At 55.1% G+C, this 26,582-nt stretch overlaps 1 long non-coding RNA gene and 1 other non-coding gene across 2 annotated transcripts in view; both read right to left on the reverse strand.

The window, feature by feature from the left end:
* Positions 1–26,582, reverse strand: part of LOC141279425 (uncharacterized) — a 79,089-nt gene that overhangs the window by 29,600 nt on the left and 22,907 nt on the right. The window lies entirely within an intron of this gene.
* On the reverse strand, positions 8,925–8,997 carry TRNAD-GUC (transfer RNA aspartic acid (anticodon GUC)). The gene has a single exon. It is a non-coding gene; the product is annotated as a tRNA-Asp (tRNA).

The raw sequence follows: 26,582 nt of genomic DNA on the forward strand, positions 1-26,582 counted from the left end.
TGGAATGCCCTTACCCCACGTCTGCACGGCTCACCCCTCATTTCCTCCAGGTTGGACACCCCACCTCGGCGTTGCCATCTGTGGCCTCGCTGTACGCCACCTGCCCCTCTGCTTGCCGGCACTCCCACCCCCGACACGCGGCTTCGTCCCCCAGTGGTTGCCGTTTCCCCGCCCGTCGCTGGAACCCAGCTCCTGGAAGGGTGTCTGGCACACACAGCCCGCACTAGCACGTCTTTGCGGAATGAATGAATCTGAGCGTCTCTGCATGTCAGATGCTGGGGATGGAGAGATGACTAAGCCTAGACGAGGCACGGGCTGGGGGGAGACAGACACGGAACAGATCATCACAACAGAGTGGGACGGGCCACGGAGGGGAGACGGGTCGTGCCCTCTGGGGGCAAACGGGAGTGCGGGCTCTCCCAGCTGGGTCTTGTAGGATGAGTGTGTGGCAGAGGGACAAGTGAGGGAAGGGTATCCCAGGCAGGAGGAACGGCACAGCAGAGACCCAGTAGTGTACAAAACCGGGCTTATTTTCACAGGGCAAGGAGTTGAGGGTGTTATCACGATCCTTAATAACAATGACTGATTACCCCGGATCACCTGGCCAGCGTTCACTCCAGCCCCGAGTGGTGACAGAATGACCGTCTTCATTTTCGACAGGGACACTGAGACTTTGAGAGGATCCGTCCTTTTCTGGAAGCTTCGTAACTGTTGGAAGTAGAGCTGGGATTGAAAGCCGGGGCCTGAACTCCTGGCCACCACGGGGTCTGCAAATGAGGCCGCCACCCACTTTGTCACTGAAGTTTTGTTGGAACACAGTCACCTCCTTTCACCGCGTACTGCGTGTGGCTGCTTTTGTGCTATGATGCAAGGGGGAAACTGCTGCTACCCGCCCTGCCCTTGAAGACAGGTATTTACTCTCTGGCCCTTCAAGGCACGGTTCGTGGAGCCCTGGCCCAGGGGATGGAGATGAGGTTGGGCAGGCAGGTCGGGGGTAGGCGGGGCCCCTGGTGTGGGGTCCAGGCAGGAGGGCTGGGGAAGGGGGAGGTGTGGAAAGGGGCTCAGGGTGGGGAGCAGAGGATGCAGGAGGAGAAACACAGGCTCTCGGAGGCAGGGAGGGAGACCTTCCAGCACTTGTTACCCTGGTGCCTTTCTGGGCCTGGCCCGTGCCTGGCCAAAGGGATGGAGACAGAGTGCGGGGCTGAGTCCCTGCCACGGACATGCTCACGGCAGGAGACAGAGGCGCAGAGAGCGGGAGAGAGGGGAGAACCAGCCAGAGCTGGGAGGCAGCGGTCAGCGAGGAGGCGGGAGGGGGGGGGAAGAGGCCGGGCAGCTGGGCTGCGGCACAGAGGCCGACCCTACAGGGCACCGTGCGTGCAGCGTTTGCTAAGTGCAAAGGTATTTGAGCTGCTTGCCTGGGAATACTTTGCCTGGTGCTCCTGAGCCGGCTTTGAAGAGCCAGAATAATTAAAATCTGAGCGATGTTAAAGGAACATGTGTGAAGGTCACACTTAAAAGACGCATCTAGAAGCCCACGTCATGATGAGTGACAGGGAGCAAGAAAGGACAGCCTGGGTCTCCCTGCCCAAGGCAGCCACAGCCGTGGTGAGGTTGGAGAGACACAGCCGGGCTCCACTGACCTGGAGCAGAAGCCCAGTGCCCCAAGGACACCCAGTCCTTCAGCTGTCCCTGCTGAGAATCTAGAGGGCGAGGGCCCAGGAGAAAGTGGGCACAGCCGGTGCTCTTGGGCGTGGCAGGGAGGGCTGGCATCGACCTTCCTGCCAGGAGAGGCTGTGGACTAGCCTGGGTCCTGGGGGCCGCCACCCGCCCCTCCTTCTAGAGGCCAGAGGGCAGCCTGGGGATGGGCTTGTGTCAGACAGGCGAGAAGAGGGGCTACTGGCCCTGGGGTCTTCCCAGTGACCGCCTGAGAGACGAGGGCCCTGGGGGAGGGAGCCCGGGCAGGAGGCAGCCCAGCCGAGAGCAGAGCAAACGCTGTGCGGCGAGGAGCGGCAGGATATTTTAAGCAGCACATGGAGGAATTCTGCGTTGCCCTGGAGATGGGGTGGATGCAGGCTTCAGCGGCTGCAGAGCGTCTGTGCTCAGCGAGAGGCCTGCACTGAGTCTGGGCTGGAGTGGCCAATGTGATCCCGCCATCGTGGGGGTCAGTGTGGGCGGGTGGAGGTGGCCGTGGCTGCCCTGGCAGCGGGCAGCTTTAAGGGCCCCCGCCCTGTGAGGGAATCTACCAACCCAGGGAACCCTGGGGCCCCTGAGCCAGCCCCAGCCCAGCATGACGGCGAGTGTGCAGAGGGAGTGATAGGGGGATGTTATCTTCTCACCTCCCCTGCCCCGGACACATGCTCCTTATGATATGGCCTCAGACTTCTCTGCTGCTTGCCAGGTTCTCCTGGCCCAGGCCACTCGCCTTCCTCCAGTCACCAGGGCAGCCTTCAACATCGTTAAATGGTAGGCATCTCAGCAGAGGCCCCCTGAGGCCCAGCCAAGCTGGACCCAAGCTGGCCCAGGTCTGAGGCTCTTGCGTAAGTACCCAGCTGAGCCTGGTAGCAGAGGAATGACAGAGGCCCCTGGCCAGGAGAGGTGGGTGCTCAGCTGGTGACCGCAGGCAGGTTCGAAAGCTCGTGCCCCCAACTGTAAATAGTCACTGGGTGCTTCTCCAGTAAGGAGGAAGGTACTGCCGGCAGATGTGATCTCATCTGGTACAGAACTCTTTGCAGCTGTTAAGGATCTTGAGATGGGATCGTCCTGGGTTACCCAGCTGGGCCTTAACTCCAATGACAAGTGTGCTCGTCAGGGACAGAAGAGACACAGACACACAGAGGGGGAGGCCGTGTGAAGGTGGAGGCACAGGTTGGAGGGATGCGGCCACAAGCCCAGGAACACCTGGGGCTCCCAGGAGCTGGGAGAGGCAGGAAGGATCCTCCCCTGGAGCCGTGGAGGGAGCACAGCCCCGGGACACCTTGATTTCAGACTTCCAGACTCCAGACTGTGAGAGAATCAATGTCTCTGCCCAGCGTGTGGTCGTTCGTCATGGCCGCCCCAGGACACCGATGCAGTGAGCAGCATTTGCTAAGAGTGTCATCGGTGCCAGGCACATTCTAGGCGCTTCACAGGCAGGACTTGCTGGGCGGCTCCAAAGCCCTTCTGAGTCCAGCAGGCATTCCCGCCACGGAGCCCATTCTCCAGACGAAGACCCCCAGGAGTCCGGTGCCGAGGACACGGCCCCAGGACGAAGGGGACTGGAGTGTGACTCTGAGTTGCTTGGCGCTGGGCCACACATGGGACCTTGTCCCCAGAGCTCCCATGGTGGGGGCAGGGCATTATCAGGGATGTCACCTGCTGAGGCAAAGTGCAACCTGGCAGGTGCCCCAGGAGCAGCTGCAGGCCCGGGTGCCTCAGGGTGAGCCTCGAAGAGGAACGGTCTGGCGGCTGCTTTCTTCCACATCATCCTACTCAAGCCTTAGCCACTCCGGCTACAGAACTGGCCACTCGGCCCGACACCTGGCTGTGACCCTCACCTACCTCCCACCCACGTCCCACCGGCGTCACTCTTCCTGCCGTTCCGCTCTTGTTCATGCAGCTCCAAGGCTGTGTCCTCAGGGACAATGGCCCTGGGCATGGACCTGTGATGCCCACTGTCTTCCTGAGTTCACAGGATCACTGAGCTTCTCCCACACATCCTTGACACGGCCCCTGCCCCACCCTGACCCCAACACCTTGTCACTGATCGCTATGGACTGGATGCTTGTGTCTCCCTGCAATTCCTACGTCGAATACATCCCAAAATGATGGTATTTGGAGGCGGAGCCTTTGCGAGTTAATTAGGGTTGGATGAGGTCATGAGGATGGGGCCCCCATGACGGGATTAGTGCCCTTACAAGAAGAGGAAGACTTGAGCTCACTCTCTCTCTCTGCCACACGAGGACACAGTGACACCCAGCTTCCCAGACACCCCAGCCAGAAATGCACCAGCTCTGCCTCACGCTGGGGTCTGCACTGCATGCTCCACTATGAACCCACCTGTGCCTCCCAGCAGCCCCGTGGGGTTAGACTGCACCCCCATTTCTCAGATGGCAAAACCGACTTGTGCAGGCTCACGAGGGTTGAAGTGAAGAAGAGTAGAGAGTCAGACTCAGGTCAGAAGATCCTGCACATCAAGGACCCTCAACACCGATGTCCCCGTGATGATGGCGGTGTATCTGGGGGTGGCTGAGCCTAAGGGCTCCCCAGGAAGTGACCTGGAAGGACCAGCGTCCCTGAAACGGCAGTGTGTGAACTTCCCTCTCCCTGGTATCCTGGGGACAGAGCAAACTTGTAACGGAAGCTTTCCTCCCAGACCACAGCTCCAGAGCACAGCTACTCCTTGTAGGAGAGGCTGGGTCAATGCTGTGGGCCAGGGGAGCCCCAGACAGCACCCCAGCTCCTGGCACCTGTGGATCAGAGGACGCTCCAGGGACCCTGGGCATGGAGAGGAGGAAGTGCTCCCGAGGTGGTTACCCAGCCTCCTGAGTCCTCCTCTCCCTGACAAAGATGCTCTTCTAGCTGGTCTGGGTGGGGAAGGGGTTGGGAGACCGACGCAAGGAGACGTCTGTAAATGCTTCTTCGTGCTAACTGGCCAGAGCAGGCGGCCTGCCCCCGATGGCGGGCCTGTGCGGGGAAGCCGGCCCCGGGCGGGGCTGCAGCCTCAGCCGTGCCCAGGAAGGCGAGGCCGTGATCCACCCACAGACTCTTACATCTCCAACGTTCAGAGGACTGATGCTTCTAGAATACAGGCTCTATGGGGCCAGTTTTCCTGCACACAGATGGTGAGAAGGCCCGTCATTTGCTCCTTGTCAGTAACAAAAGTTGGCACAAAAATGAAAAAACAGAAAATACGTTTGTTAATAAGGCACCACAGAGAACGTGCAGGACAAAGACAAGGATGTCCAGTGGCACCCAGGGAGTGAAGAGCGCGGCTCTCCTCCGCAGGACAAGGGCTCAGGCCTCCTGACTCCCGGGTGCCAGTGCAAGTGTGGGACCCACATGATACGGAGACCCGCTCACCTCCCTGTTGCTAAGTTGTAGGAGGATGGCGTGGCCCCAGCCAATAGGACAGAACCTGGATCCCCGGTCCGGAGGAGTGGCTGCGCCTGAGCAGGAAGCTGACGTCTGGGACGCCCCTTGGGGGTCCCACTCCTCCCCACCCACAGTGAAGAGCTGCGTCTTCATGCAAAATGAAGCTCTGTATTCGCTCTTTTTTTTAAATTAATTAATTTACTTTTGGCTGTGTTGGGTCTTCGTTGCTGTGCGTGGGCTTTCTCTAGTTGCAGCAAGCAGGGGCTACTCTTCGTTGCGGTGCGCGGGCTTCTCATTGCGGTGGCTTCTCTTGCTGCAGAGCACGGGCTCCAGAGCGCCGGCTTCAGTAGTTGCAGTGCGTGGGCTCAGTAGTTGTGGCACGCGGGCTTAGTTGCTCCACGGCGTGTGGGATCTTCCCAGACCAGGGCTCAAACGCGTGTCCCCTGCACTGGCAGGCGGATTCTTAACCACTGCGCCACCAGCAAAGGCCCAAGCCACGTGTCCTTAAGGGCGTGTGACAAATGAGTTTCCCGAACTCACTAAAGCTCCGTCAATTCTAGAAGGGATGCCTGGGGCTGGATTGGGTCCCCTGCGCTCTGATTCCCAATGCTCGTGGCAAATCCTCACCCGGGCTGGAGGTGGAGGTGACCCTCCCCTGGGCTGCTGTAACCCGTGGAGACTGAGAGCCTGTGAAGGAAAACTTCTGGAAGGGTCCCCTGTTTGGGTCTGCTGGGAGGTAAATGTAGGAACAGTGGCCCGTAGTGCCCAGGATGTGGGTGCCACGCTAGGCCACAGCCACGGGAGCCTCGGGGGCTAAGGGGGATGTTTGCGCCCAGGGGCAGAGCCGGTTCACACATCGAGCGTTGCTCCAAAGGCCGTTCATCTGTCCTGACACCAAAGCGCCCCCGGGGCAGCAGAACCGGAGCAGAGGGGCTTTTGGCAGAAACGACACGAGTCTCGAAAGCGCCCAGAGACCGGAGCAGAAGGGGCTCGGCAGAAACGACACGAGTCTCGAAAGTGCTCAGAGACCTAGCAGATCAGATGCTTCAATTAAAGGACAAGCAAAGCCACAGAGGGAGGCAGGCGTGGCCCGGCAGAAATCCCGAGTCCGCGTTTTCCCTTCGTACTGACCCTACACTAAATACACAGCCCGGCCCGTCTTCACAACAGCCTGCCGGGCGCTGCTCTCACGGGCGGGTCACAGGCCAGCCGCCCGAGCCTCAGGGAAGGTACGCGGTGTGGCCGAGGAGACAGAGACAGAGGCAGCCTGCCTGGGGACCCGGGTGTGATGGCAGCGGCAGGCTTGCTCGTGGCGATGGCCCTGCGTCTGCATACCTGCCCTGTTCCGTTCTGGTTCGTTTAGACCCAAACTCATGTTCGTATTTCAACAAATCAAGGGGCGGCTGGAAGGACGGCCACAGGATCCTCCCCCTCCCGTCCTCCTGCAGTGGGCTGCTCATCACTTGGCCAGTCCTGACCGTGCAGACGGTGTGCAGGGAGGACGGAGGATGAACCAGAGGCCCAACTTCCTGGAAAACACGCTGCTCTTTGGAGGAAGTGGTAAAACACCTCAGAATCAGTCGAATCACCATTACACTCCCTCCAGCAGCACTCATCAAATCACCATTACACTCCCTCCAGCAGCACTCATCAAATCACCATTACACGCCCTCCAGCAGCACTCAAGTTCACACAGATCCAGGGGGGCCCCACAGTCCGCGCACCGCCCATTGGCCCACCCAGCTTCCCCAGCCACCCTACACGGTGGTCCAGGACAGGTCCAAGGCAGGGAAGGGGTCCGTGGTCTGACCAAAGGACTTCCAGAGCAAGGACTGGGGCAAAAGGGGGTTCAGACAGCCCTCGGGATGCCAAAGGGCAAAGGCTGTTGAGTTTCTCCAGCCGAGGTGTTGGCTCGTCTGCCATCTTGGTCTGGACACCTGGTGGCGGGCTGCACCTCCTCAGCTTGTTAACCAATGACTTGGTGCGGCCAGTGGGGCCACGCCCACCAGGGGACCTGACCGACCAAGGACTGTGTGTAAGGGCACACGCACTTGGGGTGTACACACCCCCCAGACCCGGGCCCTTCTCCCTCTGTCCTCTCTCCTCTTCTCGGAAGAAGGCAGGAATCCATCAGCAACAAGGCCTTTCTCCCTTTACCTGCTCACCACCTGGTGAGAACCTGCCACCATTAGGGCAGGAACACGCGCCAGCCTTTACACCCAGGCCCCCGCCTCTCACTCGCTTTCTCAGCCTTTCAGGCCCGTCTGTGCCCACGTGGAGAGGGTGTGCGTTCTATTCTGTTTGGTTCCAGCCTGTAAGGAACCCCATCTAAGCCTATAAGGGTTCCATCCACCAGGGCCACGTGGATCCCAGAGGCTGCCATGGGCTGAACTGTGTCTCTCCCAAAATCGTATGTTGAAGCCCTAACTCCCAGTACCCTAGAACGTGACTGGGTTTGGAGATGGGGCCTTTGCAGACGTAATAAAGGTTGAATGAGGTCATGTGGATGGGCCCTAATCCGGTCGGACTGGTGTCATAAGGAGAGGATATTTGAACATGCAGAGAGTCATCAGGGATGCACGCGCACAGAGGGATGGCCACGAGAGGACACGGCAAGAAGGGGGGTCACGAGCCAGCAGGCACAGAGGCCTCCCAAGGGACCACACCTGCCTACGCTTCGATCTCGGACTTCGGGCCTCCAGGACTGGGAGAAGATAAACGTGTTGTTTAAGCTGCCCCGTCCATGTGATTCTGTAATGGCAGCTCGAGCAGATCGACACAGAGCCCCACTCATCCCCCCACCGGGCTTTCCTAGTAAATCGGCACTGTGCCTCGAAGCCCATCGATTTATTTTCATCTTTTAGTTACTATTATAATTGTTTATTTGCACATCTCACGCAGCAAGCCCTTCCCATACATTCCTTTCTGCCTCCTGACAATCTTTAAAGGGAACACAATTATCGCCATTTTACAGATGGAGAACCTGGAGCTCAGAGACCACACATCAATGGAACCAGGACGGGAAGCCAGGTCTGTCATGTGACAAAGGCTCTGGTCTTTCAACCTTACCACAGTGATTTCCCCAGCGCCTAAGAAAAGTCCCCTTTCAACTCTGCGCGCCGTCGGCGGGAACGTAAACTGGTGCAGCCACTACGGGCAACAGTATGGGGGCTCCCCACACCCCAAATTAAAATAAAACTAGTATATCATCCAGCAATCCCACTTCTGATTACTTATCCAAAGGAAATGAATTCATTTTCTCAAAGAGAGATCTGTACTCCCAAGTTCAACACAGACTTTTCACAATAGCCAAGGTATGGAGACAACCTAAATGTCCACGGATGGAGGGACAGGCAAAGACACCGCGGTAAACTTACACAGTGGAGTATTATTCAGCCGTAACAACAGAAGGAAATCCTGTCGTTTTCAACAACATGGATGAACCCAGAAGACATTCTGCCAAGTAATCAGCGAAAGACATATATACCACGTGATCTCATTTATATGTGGAATCTAAACAAAACCTCGCAGAAACAGAGAGGAGAATGGTGCTTGCCGGGGACTGGGGTGGGGAGGTGCGGAGACCTGAATAAGGTCTGAGGAGCTAATGTACAGCATGGTGACTACAGTCGATTACACTATTGTAAAACTGAAACTTGCTAAGAGAGTAGAACCTCAATGTTCTCCCCCCAAAAAGAGAGACACGTATGAGATAAGTGAGGTGAAGTGCGTGGTAATTAACTCCGTGGGGGAATCCTTTCATGACGTGTATATATATGAAATGCTAACATTGTACACATCTTAAATAGCTCACAATTTTTTGGGGCCTCGCCATGCATCCTGCAGGATCTCAGCTCCCCTGACCAGGGATCGAACCTGGGCCCCGGCAGTGACAGTGCCAAGTCCTAACCACTGGACTGCAGGGAAGTCCCAAACATCTTACAATTTTAGTTGCCAGTGAAAAAATAGTGGCCTTTTATGTAGCCCTAACCTGGAACACCATCTTCGCTTTGAGTGGCCTCCACATTTGACGAAGGGCTACAGCTAAATGTGTGCAAGAGATGGGTCTTTCACCGTCGCGATTAAAGGTCTGGAAACCCTTTTAGATGACGAGCTGCTGGATGAACCAGGGACGTTTTGGTTGGGAAATAAAAAGCTGGGAAGGAAACATGCCAAAATGTTAACAACGTGTGTTTCTTAATGGTGGGATAACAGGTGATGTAAATTTTCTTTTTTATAGTTTCTAGATTTTCTATGAGGAACGTATTTTTAGAGAAAGAAAAACACCTCGATCAATCATAATTGAAAGATGAACTTGGCAGCCTGTTCTGTGACAACGGTCAAGTGTTTTGCTTATGACCTCGGAAGAGAGGTTGGGCCCAATGTGTAAAAACGATCGTGAGGCACATTTGGGCTCAAGGCAGGTGGGACGGGCTGACCTGGGAGGTGGCCGGCAAGCAACCAGCCCCAGGCCGGGGTCAGGCTGGACCAGACGAGGTCCTTTTCCACTTTTATTCTGTGACCTGAAGCCAATTTGGTTCCTGGTGTCTGTTCTTAGCTGGTTAAGGACACGGAGAGGAAAGATCCCCCCAACCTCCCAGCCAAGCAGCCAGCCATCGCCCCTGAGCCCCCACTTATCCGGGGGGATGTGCTGTATCTCAGGAAATGAGCCTGAAGCAAACCATGGGAGGGGGGCAGATCCCGGGCTTGGCCTCTCTACCATATGGAGACCCTGGACAATCACAGGACCAGCCAGACCAGGGGCTCCCCAAGGTTTGGCAGTTTTGCATTTGCTCACTTACTCTAGCCCTGGCACCCTGAACAGCGCTTGGCACGTTGTAGCTGCTCAGTAAACACCTGCTGAATGTGGGCTTCTCAGAACCCCTGCCTCACATTCGTGTGAATAAAAATTTTAACATCTGATTGCGCTGGGTTCTTGGGATAACCCCTGGGAAAGGGCCCCACCCCAGGACTGGAGCATAGTAGATGCTCAGTAAAGCTGGTTCATCTAACCTGATCTCTGCTCTGTGTCGCTGTGGCCTGGGAGTCCCCCGCGCTGGGACCACCCACCCTGCACTCAAAGCCTTGGGAAACCCTCCTTCAGTGGTTAAACCCCGTCTTTTCTGGGTCTCATACATCCTGCAGCTATAAACAGGGAGAGGCAGAAGCACCCCTCCCCTGGGGAGATGGCGTCAGAGGGCCTGGGATCGAAGGCCTCCTTCCCCTCTCCCTCACCCCCTGCCCGCTCTGATAGGCTCAGGCATCAGCAGCGGCTGGCCCCAGTTATTTTTAATCACATGATTACCCGGGGTCTTTTGTCACTTAAACAGTTTAATTGGGAGCTGTGGCCCGCCTACAGCAGAGATGCTGGAGGAGATGTCAGCTGGAACACCCCAGTGGCGGCAGGTGGGGAGGGCCTTGTCCCCGGAGCCAGCCCCTTCTCTGGGGTGCTCCAGGCATCTAGAGCCAGTCTAGCACCATCAGGCAGATGAGGGAGAACTAATCCTCTCCACTGAGGGGAAGCTCCTTGAGGACCTGCAGCCCCAGGGCAGGGGGTGCTCATAGGGGTTGGCCATGGAGACAGGTCGCAGCTGAAGACTCTTGATGGGCAGTAAAGTGGAGGCGACAAAGTTTATCTATGTTATCCCTTGCTTATCTGTTCATCCATTCACCTACCCACCCATCCTGTCCATCCATCCTTCCTTCCATGCATCCATCCATCCATCCTCCCATCCCATCCTCCCATCCATCTTCCCATCCATCCTCCCATCCATCCATCCATCCCATACATTCACCTACTGTTCACTAAGCACCTACCATATACTTTCTCCGACCTTTAAACCCACTAACTTTCTGAGATGTGGGGCCACCTCACCACTCCCAGTTGGTAGGGGCCTCTGGGCCCTTCCCACCACTTGGCTGGCCCCCTGCCGGGTTGCATCCCACCCCTCATCGTAACTTAAGCAGCGGATGCTCCCCCGCTCAGGGAAGGAAGGAAGCTAACAGGACACCTAATGTGTGCTGGGCACGCCACCTCTGTTTTCTCGCTAAGTGGTTATTCAAGTCCACCCTGCTTTTCCCAGGAGAACCGGCAAGGGGTCGAACAAGGGCTGCAGTGCGCGTTGGGCTCTGCATCCAGGATTCCCTCTACTCCCCCTGGTGGCTCCCCGGGAAGCAGCCCTTGTGCTAACGGACTCTGAAGAGTCTCAAGGACAGACTCAGTGTTCCAAGTTCCAGACTGCCACCCCGGTTCCTGCGCTGTCCCAGCTAAGGGGCTGGACCTCTCTCAGCCTCCATTTACTCCCAGTAAGATGGGATAACGTACGTGTCTTATAGGTCCAGCACCTGCTGCTCCTTCAGCTGGCCACCTCGGCTGTTGCATGTTCTGGTAACTTTCAACCACTGGAGGCCACTGCTCTGTCCCCAAGCCACACCCTTGGTGGCCTCAGGGGCCAGGGAAGCAGAGACTTTGCAGTTCTCCCTGCAGCACAGCATGGCCCCTTCGCTCTTCTCCTCCTGGTGATCTCCTACTCATCCTTCAATGCCCAAGTGGGCTGTTACCCCACCTGGGAGGTCATAGCTGTCCAGGAGCCCACTGGGCTGAAGAAGGCCAAAGGGATCCCTGCCCGCCCCTCGAGCCACTGCACAAGGTGGAAGCTTGGGTGCTTTTCCTATGGGAGGAACATGGTTTCCCTGCCCAGGTCTGGGCCCATTCTTGGCAGACTGAGACCAAGTAGGAAGGGGGCGATCTGACCGACGGAAGAGGAGAAAGCCAGGTGAAGAGGGAGGCAGAGATTGGAGGGACGCAGCCACAAGTCAAGGAACCCCTGAAGCCCCAGGAGCTGGACAGCCAGGAAGGCTCCGCCCCCAGTGGCTTCAGAGGGAGCCAGCCCCGCCCACACCTTAACCTCAGACGTCTGGCCTCCAGAACTGTGAGAGAATAAATAGCTGTTGTTTGAAGCCCCTCCCCGCCCATTTGTGGGACTTTGTTACAGCTGCCCCAGGACTCGTAGGTCATCCCAGGGATGAAGAGGGGGCTGAGGCACAGAGAGGTTATGCGAGGTGCTCAAGAACACACAGCTCAGCACAGAGTGTCAGGATGCAAACCCTACATCCCTGGCCCCAAGCCCGCGTTCCTAACTACTCAGTGAGGGGCGGAGCTGGTCCAAGGGCCCAGGAAAGCTCCCCATCACCACATGGCCTGCCCTTCAGGTCAGATCTCCCATCCCATCTTCCTGGACACGTCCCCCTCCAGCCACACCTGCTCTCGGCCTGGCAGTGTCATAAGCCCATGCCTTTGCCCAAGCTGTGCCCTCATTCTAGAATGTCCTTCCTCCTCTGCTCACCGACGTCCTCCCCCCCTCTCGATCCATAGTCCGTCTCCCCACGGGCCGGGGAGCAGGGGCCATGCTGCCTGTCTGTGGACAAGCTTGGACAGTGATACCTGAACCTGCACGCTAGAGTGTGAGACGCCCTGCACGACGTTCTTTCCCTTAGCCCCGTGACAGGACTGCAGAGCCCGTGGGGTGGAGATGACTGCTCCCATTCTACAGATGGGCAAATGGAGGCTCAGGGACGGGCCCAAAGTCACGGCCCAAGGTCAGCAGCAGAGGTGGGAATCTGAACCCGGAAATACCTGATTCTAGAACCCAGGGTTTGTTCTACTAAAGAGTACGCAGCGCTCATGCACACACGTAGCCGCCCCACCAAGTGCTGTACAAGCATCAGCTCGGAATGTTCTCCAGCAGCCCTGCAGAGTGGACCACGGACCCCGTGCTGCAGCGAGGGGCCCGGGCACCTGAGGCCACACCAGCAGCCCCACGGCACATCGTAGGGAAGCCGCAGAGCACAGGGTCAGACCGTGGCGGCTCTGCTCTCCGGCCCGAGTTCACAGCTCCAGGACACAGCCCTCCACCCTGCGCCCCCTCCTCCTGGTGCACCCGGAAACGCACCCCTGTTCCTCTGGGCTCAGTCCCAATCCTGTGAGTGGTCTCGCTGGGGCTGCCTCTGGACCGTCCTGCCCTGCCCTAGCCTGGGGTGGGCCTGAAGCCCAGCGGGATCTCCGCACCCTCTCCTGGGAGTGGGCGCCTTGAATAGAGGAAACGGTGGGCAGAGCTGCCCGAGCCCCTGCCTTGCCTGGCGCCTCTCCCTCCAATCCTGGGAGCCGCCGCCCTGCTCCTGCCCTCACCTGTGCCGGCCAGAGCGGGCCTCCTCTCGCCGGCAACCTTGGGAGGCTCAGGGCCCCGGTGCACCCAACGTTCCTGAAGACGGGAATGCAATTCTGGTTCAAACAGCAGCTTCGCACCTCAATTTGCCACATCGTAGGTTTCAAGCAAGGGCCACTCCCTTCCTCCCTCCTGGCCATGATTTTTCAGTGTTTGAAAAAGCTCTAAAGTGGGAAAGCCAGGGGCACATTCATGCAAAACACAAGTCTTTGAAAAGCAGAACACGTGTGTGCTGATCTGTCGTGCTCAGCCTTCCTGCTGACCAGACTGGGACCCCAGACGCCCACCCGGCCAGCCACGGACCTGGAAGGGGCTTCGACAGAAGTTACGGGGGGAGAAATGACACAAACGCCGCGCCTGGACCGGTGCAGGGTCAGCAGGCAGACTCACAGACAGAGGCTTCCCAGGGCTGAGTGGGATGACCTCCGAGGGCTGTGAGATAACCCAGTGGGGTCGTGTGCACACACGCCCAAACACACGCGTGTGCATTTGAGCACACAACATCACACCCCCACACTTGCACATCACATACCCATGCACACACACGAGCACACACACATCACACCCCCACACTTGCACATCACATACCCACGTACACACACGAGCACACACACATCACACCCCCACACTTGCACATCACATACCCATGCACACACACGAGCACGATGCAGTCTTATGCACACCCACGTACACACATATACACACGTACACACACACGCTGTGGCCCCTAGCGCTCAGCACTGAGAGGGGGGCCCACAGCAGCCCCCAAAAAGCCCCATTTCTGGTACAAGCCTCTTCACGCTGCCCAGGGCATCTGCGAGCTGAGCCCCAGCTCCGCAGTGGGCCCGCCTGGGCTGTGACAGGGAACCCCAGCGCCTACGGCTTCCGGCTCTGTCTACTTGGAATGTTGAGAGGGTGGGGAAGCCTGGCGGGGAAAGGACTTTTCTGTCCACAGGAAACAAGACCTGGCTCTCCAGGCCTGCAGCTGGCCATCCTCCAGGTCCGAGTCCGGCCTCCCTGGCAGCTCTCAGGCCCTGGCTGCATGGACCGTGGGGCCACGCCCACCCATCCCTATGGGCTGCTCTGTGCCGGGCTCCACCTTCAGGACGGCATGTGCCCACCTGGCCGTCAGGTGACCCACCTCCACGAAGCCAAGCAGGGTCCTAATGAGCCCTGTCCGCAGTCACCTGCGGGGACCACGACGTCCCCTTCCAGCTCCAGGCCAGAGCGCTGTGTGCAGGGGGTGGGGGGGAGGGGCTCAGAGCGAGCAGGCGGGCACACCTGGCCCACCAGGGGCGTCGGCAGGGGGTGCAGGAGAGCTCGGCCCTGAGGCTGAGCCTGGGAGGATAAGGAGAGCGGGCCAGACATCAGGCTGTGGGGTGTGGCCAGGTGCAAAGGCACAGAGGTGCGGGAGGACATGATGTGCCTGGGGACAGAGCATCACAGAAGGCCAAGAGAGGGACGTCAGTGCCTGAGGGGAGAAGCGAACAGGGGCCAGATCCAGAGGCCCCACTGGGCTCTTCTGGGGTGACCCTGAGAGCCACGGGGAGACACTGGGGCTGTGAGCATCCGTCACACCAAAGGAAGGTCCATTCCACCTCCCTCCCGGGGCCAGCAGGGCACTGGCAAGGAGTTTCTCCCCGTCCCAGCCCCCGTGGCTCCGTCCTCCTTACGGTCCTGGCCACCGCCTGCGCGTGGTGTCCCCGCCTGACCGGAGGCTGGTCTCATGGTGAGGGTTGGGGGAGCTGACCCTCCAGCAGACCTGAGGCACCGGCAAGGCCTCAGGCCCCAGGCCAGCCTCGCTCATCGCAAGTCTGCGTTCCCAGCCCAGGCGCTCGTATCCGCAGCCCCTCATCGGGGGCCTGGCTGAGGCACCTGCACTCTGACCGACCACTGTGACTCAGAACCTTCCACCCCAGACCTTCTCTGTCTCCCTCTCCCTGGCCCACATGCCGTAAAGAGGCAGGAGGTCCGCGGCAGTAAGACCAGCCCCCCCCACCCCCGGTCTGTGCTGAGCCTCATCCTAACGGACCACCTGGACGCCTGCTTATTTGCACGTCACTCAACCTGTGAACTGGGTGAAAATCACGCCCGTGTACCAGGCTGAGGACGGGGCTCCACGCGTGGCTATCTGCAGAGTCTCAGGAGGGTGGCTGGCACGCCTGCCCAGGATGTGCCCGACAGACACGTGTTACATCCATCCCTGGGGTTTGCGCCACCCTTTGTGCTGCTCTTAGGGCAACGAGGAAGCAGCGGCCACACGCTGGCACTGGCTGGGCCCAACCCTGGAGCCCACTGGAAAGCTGCCTTGTGCCTGGGCACCCCTCAGCGCGGGGTTTTCTCACCCTGGAAGAGCCTCCCAGCCCCGCTTTCAGACTGCCCAGACCCCCTCATTCCATCCATGCCTGGCCACCCCAGTGGAGACACTCAGGGCACGTGCCAGGGCACTCCTACCTGTCCCACCGTCCACAGGCACCCACCCTCGTCCCCCATAAATGCACACGCCTGGTTCTCTGTAGCCGACACCACGCCTGGCACAGAAAACACCAATGGATGTTAGAGGAAGAAAGAAGGGAAGGAGACAGAAGAAGTATGTGGATCCTGGGACGTGAAAGCAGCCTGAAGACCACCGTGCCCCCCAGTCCATTCCACAGTCAGGAGAGCCAGAGAGGGTCCGTGGCTTGGCCAAGATCACACAGAGCTCGGCAGAAGGAATCATCCTAGGCTTTGGCGCCCAGCCGGGTGCCCCGTCCACTGCACCACACTACCTGGGAGGCTCTTCCCCTTCCCAGGAACTCCAAGCTGCTCCCAGGATGCCCACCAGCAGATGCAGCCCTGCTCAGAGCTGCAATGTAACAGCCCAACAGGGGTGGCCTCTCCCCAGATTAAGTCCCCACAAGGCACCGCAGTTCCTCAAACTGCTGGTGAAGCAACTGCCCCACGGATGGATTCCTTGCAGCGCGGGTTCCTTTCGGCAAGGGGGAGCGACTCAAAAGCAAGCATTCATTCACCAGAAAAGCCGCTGCTCCCTTCTCGCTCCCCATAGCTATGGGTGGATGCTGTGCTAATCTCTGGTGTTGCCTGTAGGGACTGCTGGTCCGGGGGCAGGAAGAGACCGCCCAGAATCAGAGAGGACTAGTACTCAAGCGGGGGACCTCGCAGAATCTGAGCCATCCGTCCCTAATCTTCTCAGACCTTACAGACCACCTTTAAAAATTCTGTGGTGCTATTCGTGTACTCTCCCGCACTGAAATTCATAGATGATGTACATTTCCTGTATCCCTAATCCCAATATAATGCCTTCTGACTGTAAGACGCAGGCTAACTAGAACAAGGAAGTAGTTCACAGTAAAATTATCTGCATTTCAATATGAAATGCTTATGTCTATATATAGCATCACCACGAATGGGAAAGCCACAAATTCAGAATAAGCAGGTGACTCCCGTCCCACCAGCCCTGCTGCTGTCGGCACCGAAGTGCGAAAAGGCTCTTGGTAAAGTTCCAAATGAAAACCCAGCACAGGAGAGTTCTGCTCTCAGCATGGTGCTGTGAAACTGCTACAGAACGACCTTCCCGAGGGTCACGATCGTAAGACTCTGCACAATAAAAAGGCTGCCCCCCCCCCCCACAGCAGTGACCCGGGGATCCTGTATAATAAACAAGAACACACTGGCACGGGGGCAAGTTTCTATTCTGCAGGGCTTGGCCCTGAGGACACGCTGCAGACACAAAGCCAGGAGGCACAGGCAGGGAAAACCCTCATAGAACGCTGCCCATCTTCCTGGCTGGAAGAACTGGGGAAGATGCTCAGGCAGATGGAGCTGGTACCGGAGGGGGAGAGGAGAGGGTCCTGGAGGGAAGAAAGCCAGAGGAAAGACGTCCCTAATTCTGGGTATGTCTGCAGAAGTTTCAGCCTGACCTTGACTCGTGAGTGTGTGTGTCAGACTCAGACTTAAGTGCAGCAAAAGACTATATTGTTGAACTAAGACTTGAACCGCTGACAGTGAGATGCAGCTTAAGGAGCCTGAGTAACCGTCAACCGCAACAAAACATTAAGAGCCCTCAGAGGACTATAACAGAGCCCAGAGTCTAAACAACATCGTGCTCACCATGTCAAGCAAACAAGCCCAAATTTCCAGAAAACCAGGACCTGTTCTCAAGGGAAAAGACAACCGATAGATACCAATTTTGAGATGACGCAGATTCTGCAATTGGTAGATGACAGCTTTAATGCTACTGTTATAACTGTTTCCCTGAGGCAAGGGAGATGCAGTTGACATTTTCATTAAAGAGGACAAAATGGATAATTTAAAACTGAGATTCCACAGTAAATGGATAATTTAAAACTGAGATTCCACAGTATCTGGAAAAAAATTCAATGGATGGCCTAGATGGTAGAATGGAGATGACAGAGAAAAGAGTGAGTGAATTTGAAGATAGATCAATAGAATTTATCTGATAGGAAGAAGAGAGGGGAAAAAAAGATCGAAAAACATTAAGAGAGAATCAGGCTTTCAAAGGACAACATAAAAGGATATATTAGAATTGGGTAATCAGAATTCCAGAGAATGAGGCAAAAAAAAAGAAAAAAACTTTAAGAAATAATGTCCTCATCAAAAGAAAAAAAACATTTGTAACTATGTGTGGTGCCAGATATGTTAACTAGACTTATTGTGGTGGTCATTCTGCAATATATATACAAATATCAAATCGTTATGTTGTGCATCTGAAACTAATCTAATGTTATGTGTCAATTATACCGCAACAGAAAATGAAAAAAAAAAAAAAGAAAGAAGGGATATAAACTTCCAAAATTTGATGAAAGAAATAAAGGTACAGATGCAAGGTCAGCACAGGGTTCTAGTTCCTGGAAAGCTAGAGTAAGCACATTCCACTGTGTCCCCCCTAATGAACGCAGTTATAGACCTGGGCAGATGCGGGAGTAATTACCTGTGGACTAAAAATACCAGCAGGCAGGCGGGGGAAGGAGGCCAGATTTCAAAGCACCAGTAAACAGGCTGTGACTTTCCACTTATTTCTCTTCAGGTAGAAGCTGGCTGGATTCCGAGGTTACCTGAAGGCCAGGCCTGCACACCAAGTGCAGATGAAAACAGCTTCAAGACGAGCCTTTGTTTTTTTGACCCAAGGAGCAGGACAAGGGAATCCTAGGGCTCAGAGAGAGTGTGTGTGGGGGGGGACATCATCTCTTTTTTTTTTTTTTTTTTTTTTGCGGTACGCGGGCCTCTCACTGTTGTGGCCTCTCCCGTTGCGGAGCACAGGCTCCGGACGCGCAGGCTCAGCGGCCACGGCTCACGGGCCCAGCCGCTCCGCGGCATGTGGGATCTTCCCGGACCGGGGCACGAACCCGCGTCCCCTGCATCGGCAGGCGGACTCTCAACCACTGCGCCACCAGGGAAGCCCGAAATCCTCTCTTTTATTCTTCATTGCATTTTCTCCTACCAATGGCTCCAGGAAATCCTGCAGTGGATATCAGGTGGGCACCTAAAACTCTGAAGGACAGGAGACCTTCTCTCTGGCCATAGGAGGTGTGGTTCCAAGAACGTGCGATGAATCCTCACTGCTTTCTTCTTCTCTCTGTTCTCCTGCCACATGGCCATGGGCGAAGACACATTTGCAGTAGTTCATGGCAAGGCAGGGAAATTAAGGTCCCAGCTTTTTGTCTGGAGCACACAGCAGGGGTGCCCAGAGCACTGGAAAGTGTCAGGGAGACCGCAGAGATGAGGGAGCCCGGGAGTGATCATGTAAAGTGGTCTATGAACTTCTGTGCTCACTTCATGTTGCGCATGTGTGGATCAGACCTTCAGTAGCATGTAAAGATATTGAGAATGGGTCTAAGGGGTGATCCACCACCCATCCCCAAGACTGGCCACTGCTGGTGCACATGTGGGGCAGATCTGAATAGCAAAGGCTTTGAAGACTAAACTGACACTGCAATCACACCCATGAAAAATTGGTTGGAACTTGGGGTCTGACCCCAACCAAGTTAATTGCCTAAATCAACATTTTCCATAGGATTTACACAAGACCCACAGTATTGTAACAAAATATTCAAAATGTCCAGGATACAAGATGAACTTAGTTGGTATACAAAGAGCTAGAAATATGCCAGCTCTCGAGGGAAACAACAGATGTAAAAATATTTACTGGATTTGCTCAAAAACAAGATTGAGGAAAGAATCAGTGAACATGAAGATAGATCAATAGAAATTATCCAGTCTGACAGAGAGAATTACATAAACGTAAATTCAGGAAGCTCAGTGTAGCCCAACTGGATTAACTCAAGAAATTCATAGCCAGACACACCATACGCAGATTGCTGAGAATGAAAAGCCAATAAAATATTCTACAGAGAAATATGACTCCTCTCTTATAGATGTACAACAATTTGAATTATTGCAGATTCCTCATCAGAAACCACGGGGATCAAAAGGAAGTGGTATAGTGTTTTAAAAGGGCTGTTAAAGGACTTCCCTGGTGGGCCAGTGGGTAAGACTCCGCGCTCCCAATGCAGGGGGCCCGGGTTCGATCCCTGGTCGGGGAACTAGATCCTGCGGGCATGCCGTGACTAAGTGTTGGCATGCCACAACTAAAAGATCTCACACGCCTCAACGAAGATCGCAAGTGCCGCAACTAAGACCTGGTGCAGCCAAAACAAACAAACAAACAAACAAAAAAGTGCCGTTAACCCAAAACTCTACATCCAGTGAATACCCTTCAGGAATAGCGGTTAAATCAAGACGTTCTCAGGTGAAGAAAAAGCACGAGAATTTTTCTGCCAGCGAAAGCCAACGCTAAAAGAAATGGTGAAGGCGATTCTTCCACCGCAACATGGAAACGATACAAGAGAGAAACTGAAAATCGGGAATAAAGGAAGTGCAGCAAAATTGGTAAAGAGCTGTGTAATAGGATGTCATTCACGTCTGACATTCTTGAAGATATTTACGATGGTTGAAAGTAAAAATGATAGGGTTTTCAATACATGCACATTTAATACACGTGAAAAAATAGAACATGAAAGGAGAATGGGGGACCTACACAGGGGGAAGGTTTTCACATTCCACCTGTAGCGGTAAAATATTAACGCTCAGAAAACTGTGAAAAGTTACGTAACCAGAGCAACCACAAACACATGAAGCTACACAAATAAGAGCAAGACCTTCAGTAAGTAAATTAAAACTTGGAAAAGTAAACTACCCAAATTAAAAAAAAAAATCAGGAAAGAAAAAAGAGAACAAAGGACGGAGAGAACAAAAGTAAACTGGTAGATAACAATATAAACAGATTAATAAGTAGATCAAATTTAGTCTAAACACAGCAGATAAAGAGACTGTCAGAATGGAGTTTTAATCAACCACCCAATGATCTGCCATCTACAAGGAATCGGCTTTTTATATAATGACATAGGGAAGTTTGAAGTGAAAGGATGGAAGAGATATATCCTGCATATACTAATTACCAGGGATGAACAGGAACATGAAATAATAATCAAAAGATCAACCCACCAAGAGTACATAACGGTCTCGAATAAATTTGCACCTAATACCAGAACTCCAAAATACAGGAAGCAAAATCTGACAGAACTGAAAGGAAAAAATGGACAAGGACATAATTATATTGCAAAATGTCAACATTCCTCTCTTAGCAATCAATAGAACTAGTACAGGGCACGTCAACAGAGGCATAAAAATCTCTGAAAAATAACATCAATAGGATCTAATTGACATTTCTAGAACAGTCCACAGAACACACACTCTTTTCAAGGCCTACAGAATATTCCCAAGAACACACATCCTGAGTCACAGAACTAGAAAAAGCACAAAATAAACTCAAAGCACGCACGAGGAAGAAAATAACAAAAGCAAGAAATCAGTGAACTAGAAAAAGAATAGAGGAAAATCAATGAAGCTGAAAGCTAGTTCTCTGAAAAGATCAATAAAGTTGATAAGGTTTTAGCAAAATTGGCAAAGAAAATAAAGAAGCAATGAAAGAGGTGCTATCACTACCGAAGAGACATGAAAGAGATGATGAGGGACTCTAGGAACAGCTCAGATAAATTTGACAATTTAACATGGACTAATTCTTTGAAAGTCACACACTACCCAAATTCACCCAGGAGGAAGCAGATAATCTAAACTGCATTATAGCTATTACAGATATTGAATTAGTAGTTTAATAAACATCTGAAAAAGTCATCTTTAGACTCAAATGGTTTCACTGGCAAATATTACCAATCATTTCAAGAGAAAACAGCACCAATTCTACACAGTCTTTCCCAGAAAAGAGAACTGGAGAAAACACATCCCAAATCAATTTATGAAGCTAACATCACACTGAAACCCAACCCAGACAAAGACAGCATCAGAAAACCAGGCCAACATCTCTCACGGTACCCTCAACAAAATACTAGGAACTCAAATCCCTCAACATATAAGAAGAATAACACCTCATGACCAAGTGAACGTTACCCCCGGAAATGCAAGGTCGGTTCAATATTTGAAAAATCAATTGACACAAAGGACGACACAAACAAACTGAAAAAGAGGACCACAACCACCTCGACAGAGGCAGAAAAAGTGTTTGACAAATTTCAGTGTATCCATGAGGAAATGGCGTGCGCCAGGCCTGGGACCCAGGTCCCTGACTCCCGTATTTTGGCTCCTAGTGGCTTGGGGAAGGCCGAGGCGGAAGGTGGTGGAGACGAGAGCCTTCTGGCTTCCCACCGGCCTCTGCTGCTACCTGAACAGCACAGACCAACGGGGGTTAGTGGAACTGCCTTGCTGGCCGGAGGGGGAGACAAAGATGAGGAAAACCAGGGGGCCCAGGCCATGCTGACGCCTTGGAGACAGAGCAGTTTCCCAGGAACTGCTTTCTGAGTTGAGGGGCTGGCAAGGACCGCTTAAATGGTTGGACGTAAGATGGCCCTGGGCAGGAGAGACATTGATTACAGGGAGCACCGGGTCCCCTCAAAGATACGAATAACACCAACGATAGTAACTATAATAATGACAATTATGCAATAATAGCGATAGGCAATAAGAGAAGCAAAATGCCTGAAGTGCTTGGAAACGTCCTGCACGATCCCCCTGGCTGCCAAAGGCCTGTTTGCAATTATTTGAGCCTAGAGTCGAATCCCTGTTACATATAAGATAGCGAGTAATCAGCATGGTTACTTAATTAATAACAGTAATATTATGTGTAGCAGCGCCTGCCTACACTGTGGCAGACGCTGCGCTGACTGCTTCGCATTTAAATCAGTTGATCCTCCCAAGGGAGCGGGGCGAGATCCATCGTCCTCCCTCTTTTACACACGAGGAAACTGAGAAGCAGAGGGGCCACCCAGCCAGCCCACATGGCGTTGTGCGGACAGTCGGGGGTGAGGCTAGGGTTTGAAGGCAGGCGCTGGGGCTCCGAGGCCTCGCCCCAGGCTGCCCGTCTGAGATGAAAACCCACCGTCGCTGTACGTTTTGTGTGGTGCAGGCATTCCTGCGCCCGCTGCCTGAGCTCACGGAGGGTGTGGAACACATGGTAAGTCCGTGTGCAGCCTTCTTACGGGATGTCAGCGTCCCAGGGGCTTCCTTGAGGTGAGCGTGTGCAGAAGGGCTGCCCTCCGTCCCTCTGCCCTCAATCCCCCTTGCCCTGTCCCTGCGCCGGGACGGTCCATCCTCCCGCTGGCCTCCTGGTGTGTCCGCAGCCCCACCTGGCCCTGCAGAGGCCACAACGTGACGGCAGGCCTCTGACTCCTCAGTCGACAGGGCCAAGTGGGCTCTGCTCGGAACAGTAACCTTGAAAACATGCTCCCCACGAGAAATCCTGGTGGAGGGATGCCTGATTCCCGGAGGAACTTCTCCCCAGGGCTCCGATTGGAGCAGGGACCCACACGCCCCTCTCTGCGGCTTCTGCGCCCCGCGGCTGCCATCTAGCGACTGAGACAGGGAACACAGGGCCAGAACCGCTTCCCGAAAGGTCCAAGGAAAACAGCAAGCGGAGGTGGGGTCACCGTGCCGGGGGGTTCCTCCAACATGGAGGCTTCCCGGGGGGCTGGGAGGACGCAGGAGGTCCCAGGACAACTTCTGCATTGTGCTCCTATGCTTGGAAACTAGCAGTTATTTCCGTATTACAAAACAGCTTCAGGTTATCCAGGTTTTGAATAACCAGACCTGTACCCTGGTGTAGGAAGACGAAGTGCTGGCCTGGGCAGCCTGAGGGGCGTCCTTCTGTCCCCAGATGACTTAGTGGGGACCTGTGTGATCTTGGCCGGTTCTCCCAAAAGCTGGCTCAGGGAGAGGGGCTGAGAATCTTTTGGAACCGAGACTACACATCTCCCTCATCTCAAGGCAGTTAGATGGGGTGTGAGCTGTGCCGGAAGCACATTTCCCCTGGATGGAGGGAGGGTGGGGCTCGGGAAGGGTGAGCAGAGCCAGCAGGAAGGGAAACTGGGCGGGTGGCCGGTCTCCCGAGGCCATCCTGGGCCCAGCAGGTCTCCCTCCCATCCCAGAGAAGAGGCACAGACACTCTGAATGCACCCCAACCCCAGCCCCCAGCTTCGCCATGCCCACGAGTCACTGGGACTCTGTCAACACGCAGGTGCTCCTTCAGCAGGTCCCAGGGGACCTGGAATTCTGCATTCCTAACAGACGCCCAGGTGGCCATGCCGAGGCTGTGGTCTATGGACCACACTCAAAGTAGCAAAACCTTCCCACGTGACCCTTGACTTCGTTAAGCCAGGATCTCAGACTCCAGGTACACCCGAATCCCTGGAATTCCCAATTCGGGGGCGGAACCCAAGCACCTGCATTTCTAGCAAGTTCCCAGGTGACACCACTGCAGTGGCTGCTGGTCAGGGAGCACGTCCGGAGACCCACTGGCCCCAGCCCAGGCCACCTCAGTCAGCCTCCAGGGTGGGATTTTGAGAGCCCCCCATCAAGGGACTCTGAGAACCCCGACTTCCATGCCCCCTCCTCCGCCTCAATCTGCCCACAGCGTCTCATGAATTTTTTCATCTCGAAGCCGACGGGAGAGAGTAAAACTCCAACAAAGTGAAAGCCAAGCCGTCACGTTAGTTATCAAAGTGCTGCTGTTTCCCAAACACGGCCTCAACGGGGGTCACTTTTAAGCCGAGGGGAGAGCAATAAAGCACCTTCCCACCCCAGGCACCTCCGCCCAGTCCAGAAGCAGTCACTGCATGATAAGGCGGGTGGTCCACCGCGGGGTGCACGGGCCCCTGGGCAGCGGAGGGCACGACTTCTCAGCGTGTGCCATTCTGGATAGCCTGGGACTTTGTTTGCCTTGGGGGCAGCTGGCCCTGGGTCCTCCAGGTCAGCCACACTCACCTGGAGAGGCGAGAGGTGAGCACAGTCAAGGTCACCTTGGCTGCCCACAGTGGCCACCTGACACATGCTCTCAGTTTGCCCCGAAGGAGGAAGGAAGGGCAGGCAGGTGGTGGCCTTGTTTGAGGAGCTCAGAAGGAGAGGGGAGGAGTGAAGCATCTTTCTGAAGTCATGGCCCACGGCCGGGCCACGTGACTGCCACCTGCCACCACTGTGAGGTCCAGCTAGGCCGAGGTCTCCCTGGTAATCGGACACCCCGCTTGGGTCGGGCGCGAGTCCCCGGGGCACATGATGTCCCAGCTCCAAAGGAAGCTGGTAGAAAACAGGTGAAACATTACCACCCCAATCCCCCAACTTCCCCTGGCGTGGTGAAGTGGGAACTCCCCTCGGGCTCTGGACTCAAGCCCCGTCTCTGCCTCTCAATTGGCTATGTGACCTGAAGCAAGTGACTTAACCTTTCTGAGCCTCCGTTTCTTCACCCAGAGAATAGAGACCAGTGACTTTCGAGGGCGGGCCTAAATCACAACTGCAACCAAAACAATAAATCCCAAGGGACACCATTTATTGAGCGCCTACTGTGTGCAGAGGCCGTAAGAGCTTTATAATTATGGGGTCATTTAATCATCCTCCAAACAATGCCGTGTGATAGGATGACTGTTGTCCACGTGGCACAGAAGGGGAAACGGAGGCACCAAGGGTCAGGAGGGAGGGGTGGAGGCGGCATGGAGTCCAGGGGGTCTGGATGGACTGTGGTGAGGATGCAGGTAAAGCACTTGCCCCGGTCCTGGCACACACAGGGGGAGTCCACCCGCCTCCTGCTGCCCTGGGGCCACCCAGCACTGTCTGGGCTCACCGTGGTGGGTGAAGGGCACTTGCCCCACCCGGCGCTCCCGTGCTGCGTCCCAGCTGTCAGTCACACGGGGGGCACAGCTTATGCTTTCGGGTCAGCGAGTCCCACATCAATGGCACACATGGAGAGCACCGCGTGACCAGACAGCGCAACACGCCTGGGTTTGAGAGTTCTGCCTGTCGGGTCACACGTATACATCACTCGTAATGGACATGAGCTACACGTAATAAACAGGACTCGGACAGAACCACGTATTTCCCACCAGAATCACACCCAGTGAGGCAGGAGAGGCCTGGGCAAGATGGGGGGACCTGAGTCAGCCCGAGGAACCAGTGAAAACACAGCCCCAGTTCCTGCTAGCTCAGGAGGGGTGCTCAGCTGGTCGGTGTCTCCTCTCACCCTCCTCAGATGGGTGTGGCTTGGTGTCACCCATGCTACTAAAATGCTTTTTAAAAGGGCTGAACGTATGAAAGTTAAATGGTACCACTGCATTAAACTGCATGTAGTTCATCAGGGCTGTGTGATCCACACGTTTTCCTTCCTCCAGCTGGTTATTAGATCACCTCCAAATCCATGCATCCACCCATCCACCCACCCATTCCTCCATCCATCCATCCACCCACCCATCCATCCATCCATCCACCCATCTACTCATCCATCCATCCATTCACCCACCCATCCATCCACCCCTCACCAAACTATCCATTCATTTATCCCTCCACCCATCCATCCATGCATCACTCTGGCCACCCATCCTTCTTTCCATCCATCCATCTATCCATCCACCTGCCTGTCCTCCCTTCCATCTACTGTCCACCATACATTGAGCAGCCCCTGTTTTACACCAAGTTCTGTACTGGGCAGGCAATGAGGATCCAGAGAGGGTATTATGGTCCTTCTCCTACTAGATTCTCAGGCACTGGGAGGAAGAGCCTTACAGATGCAAAGACGAGCCAGCGAGCAAGAGCCCTAGGGGGTGACACTAGGACAGCGCTGTTTGTATCGGGGAGAAAAGAGTCAGGGAAGAAATCACAGGGTGCAGGAGCAGGGGAGGAAGGGACATATGCGCTCAGCCGGCCAGTGTCCAT

This window comes from Tursiops truncatus, chromosome 8 (genome assembly GCF_011762595.2).
Source record: "Tursiops truncatus isolate mTurTru1 chromosome 8, mTurTru1.mat.Y, whole genome shotgun sequence".
In the NCBI taxonomy this organism is placed as follows: Eukaryota; Metazoa; Chordata; class Mammalia; order Artiodactyla; family Delphinidae; genus Tursiops; species Tursiops truncatus.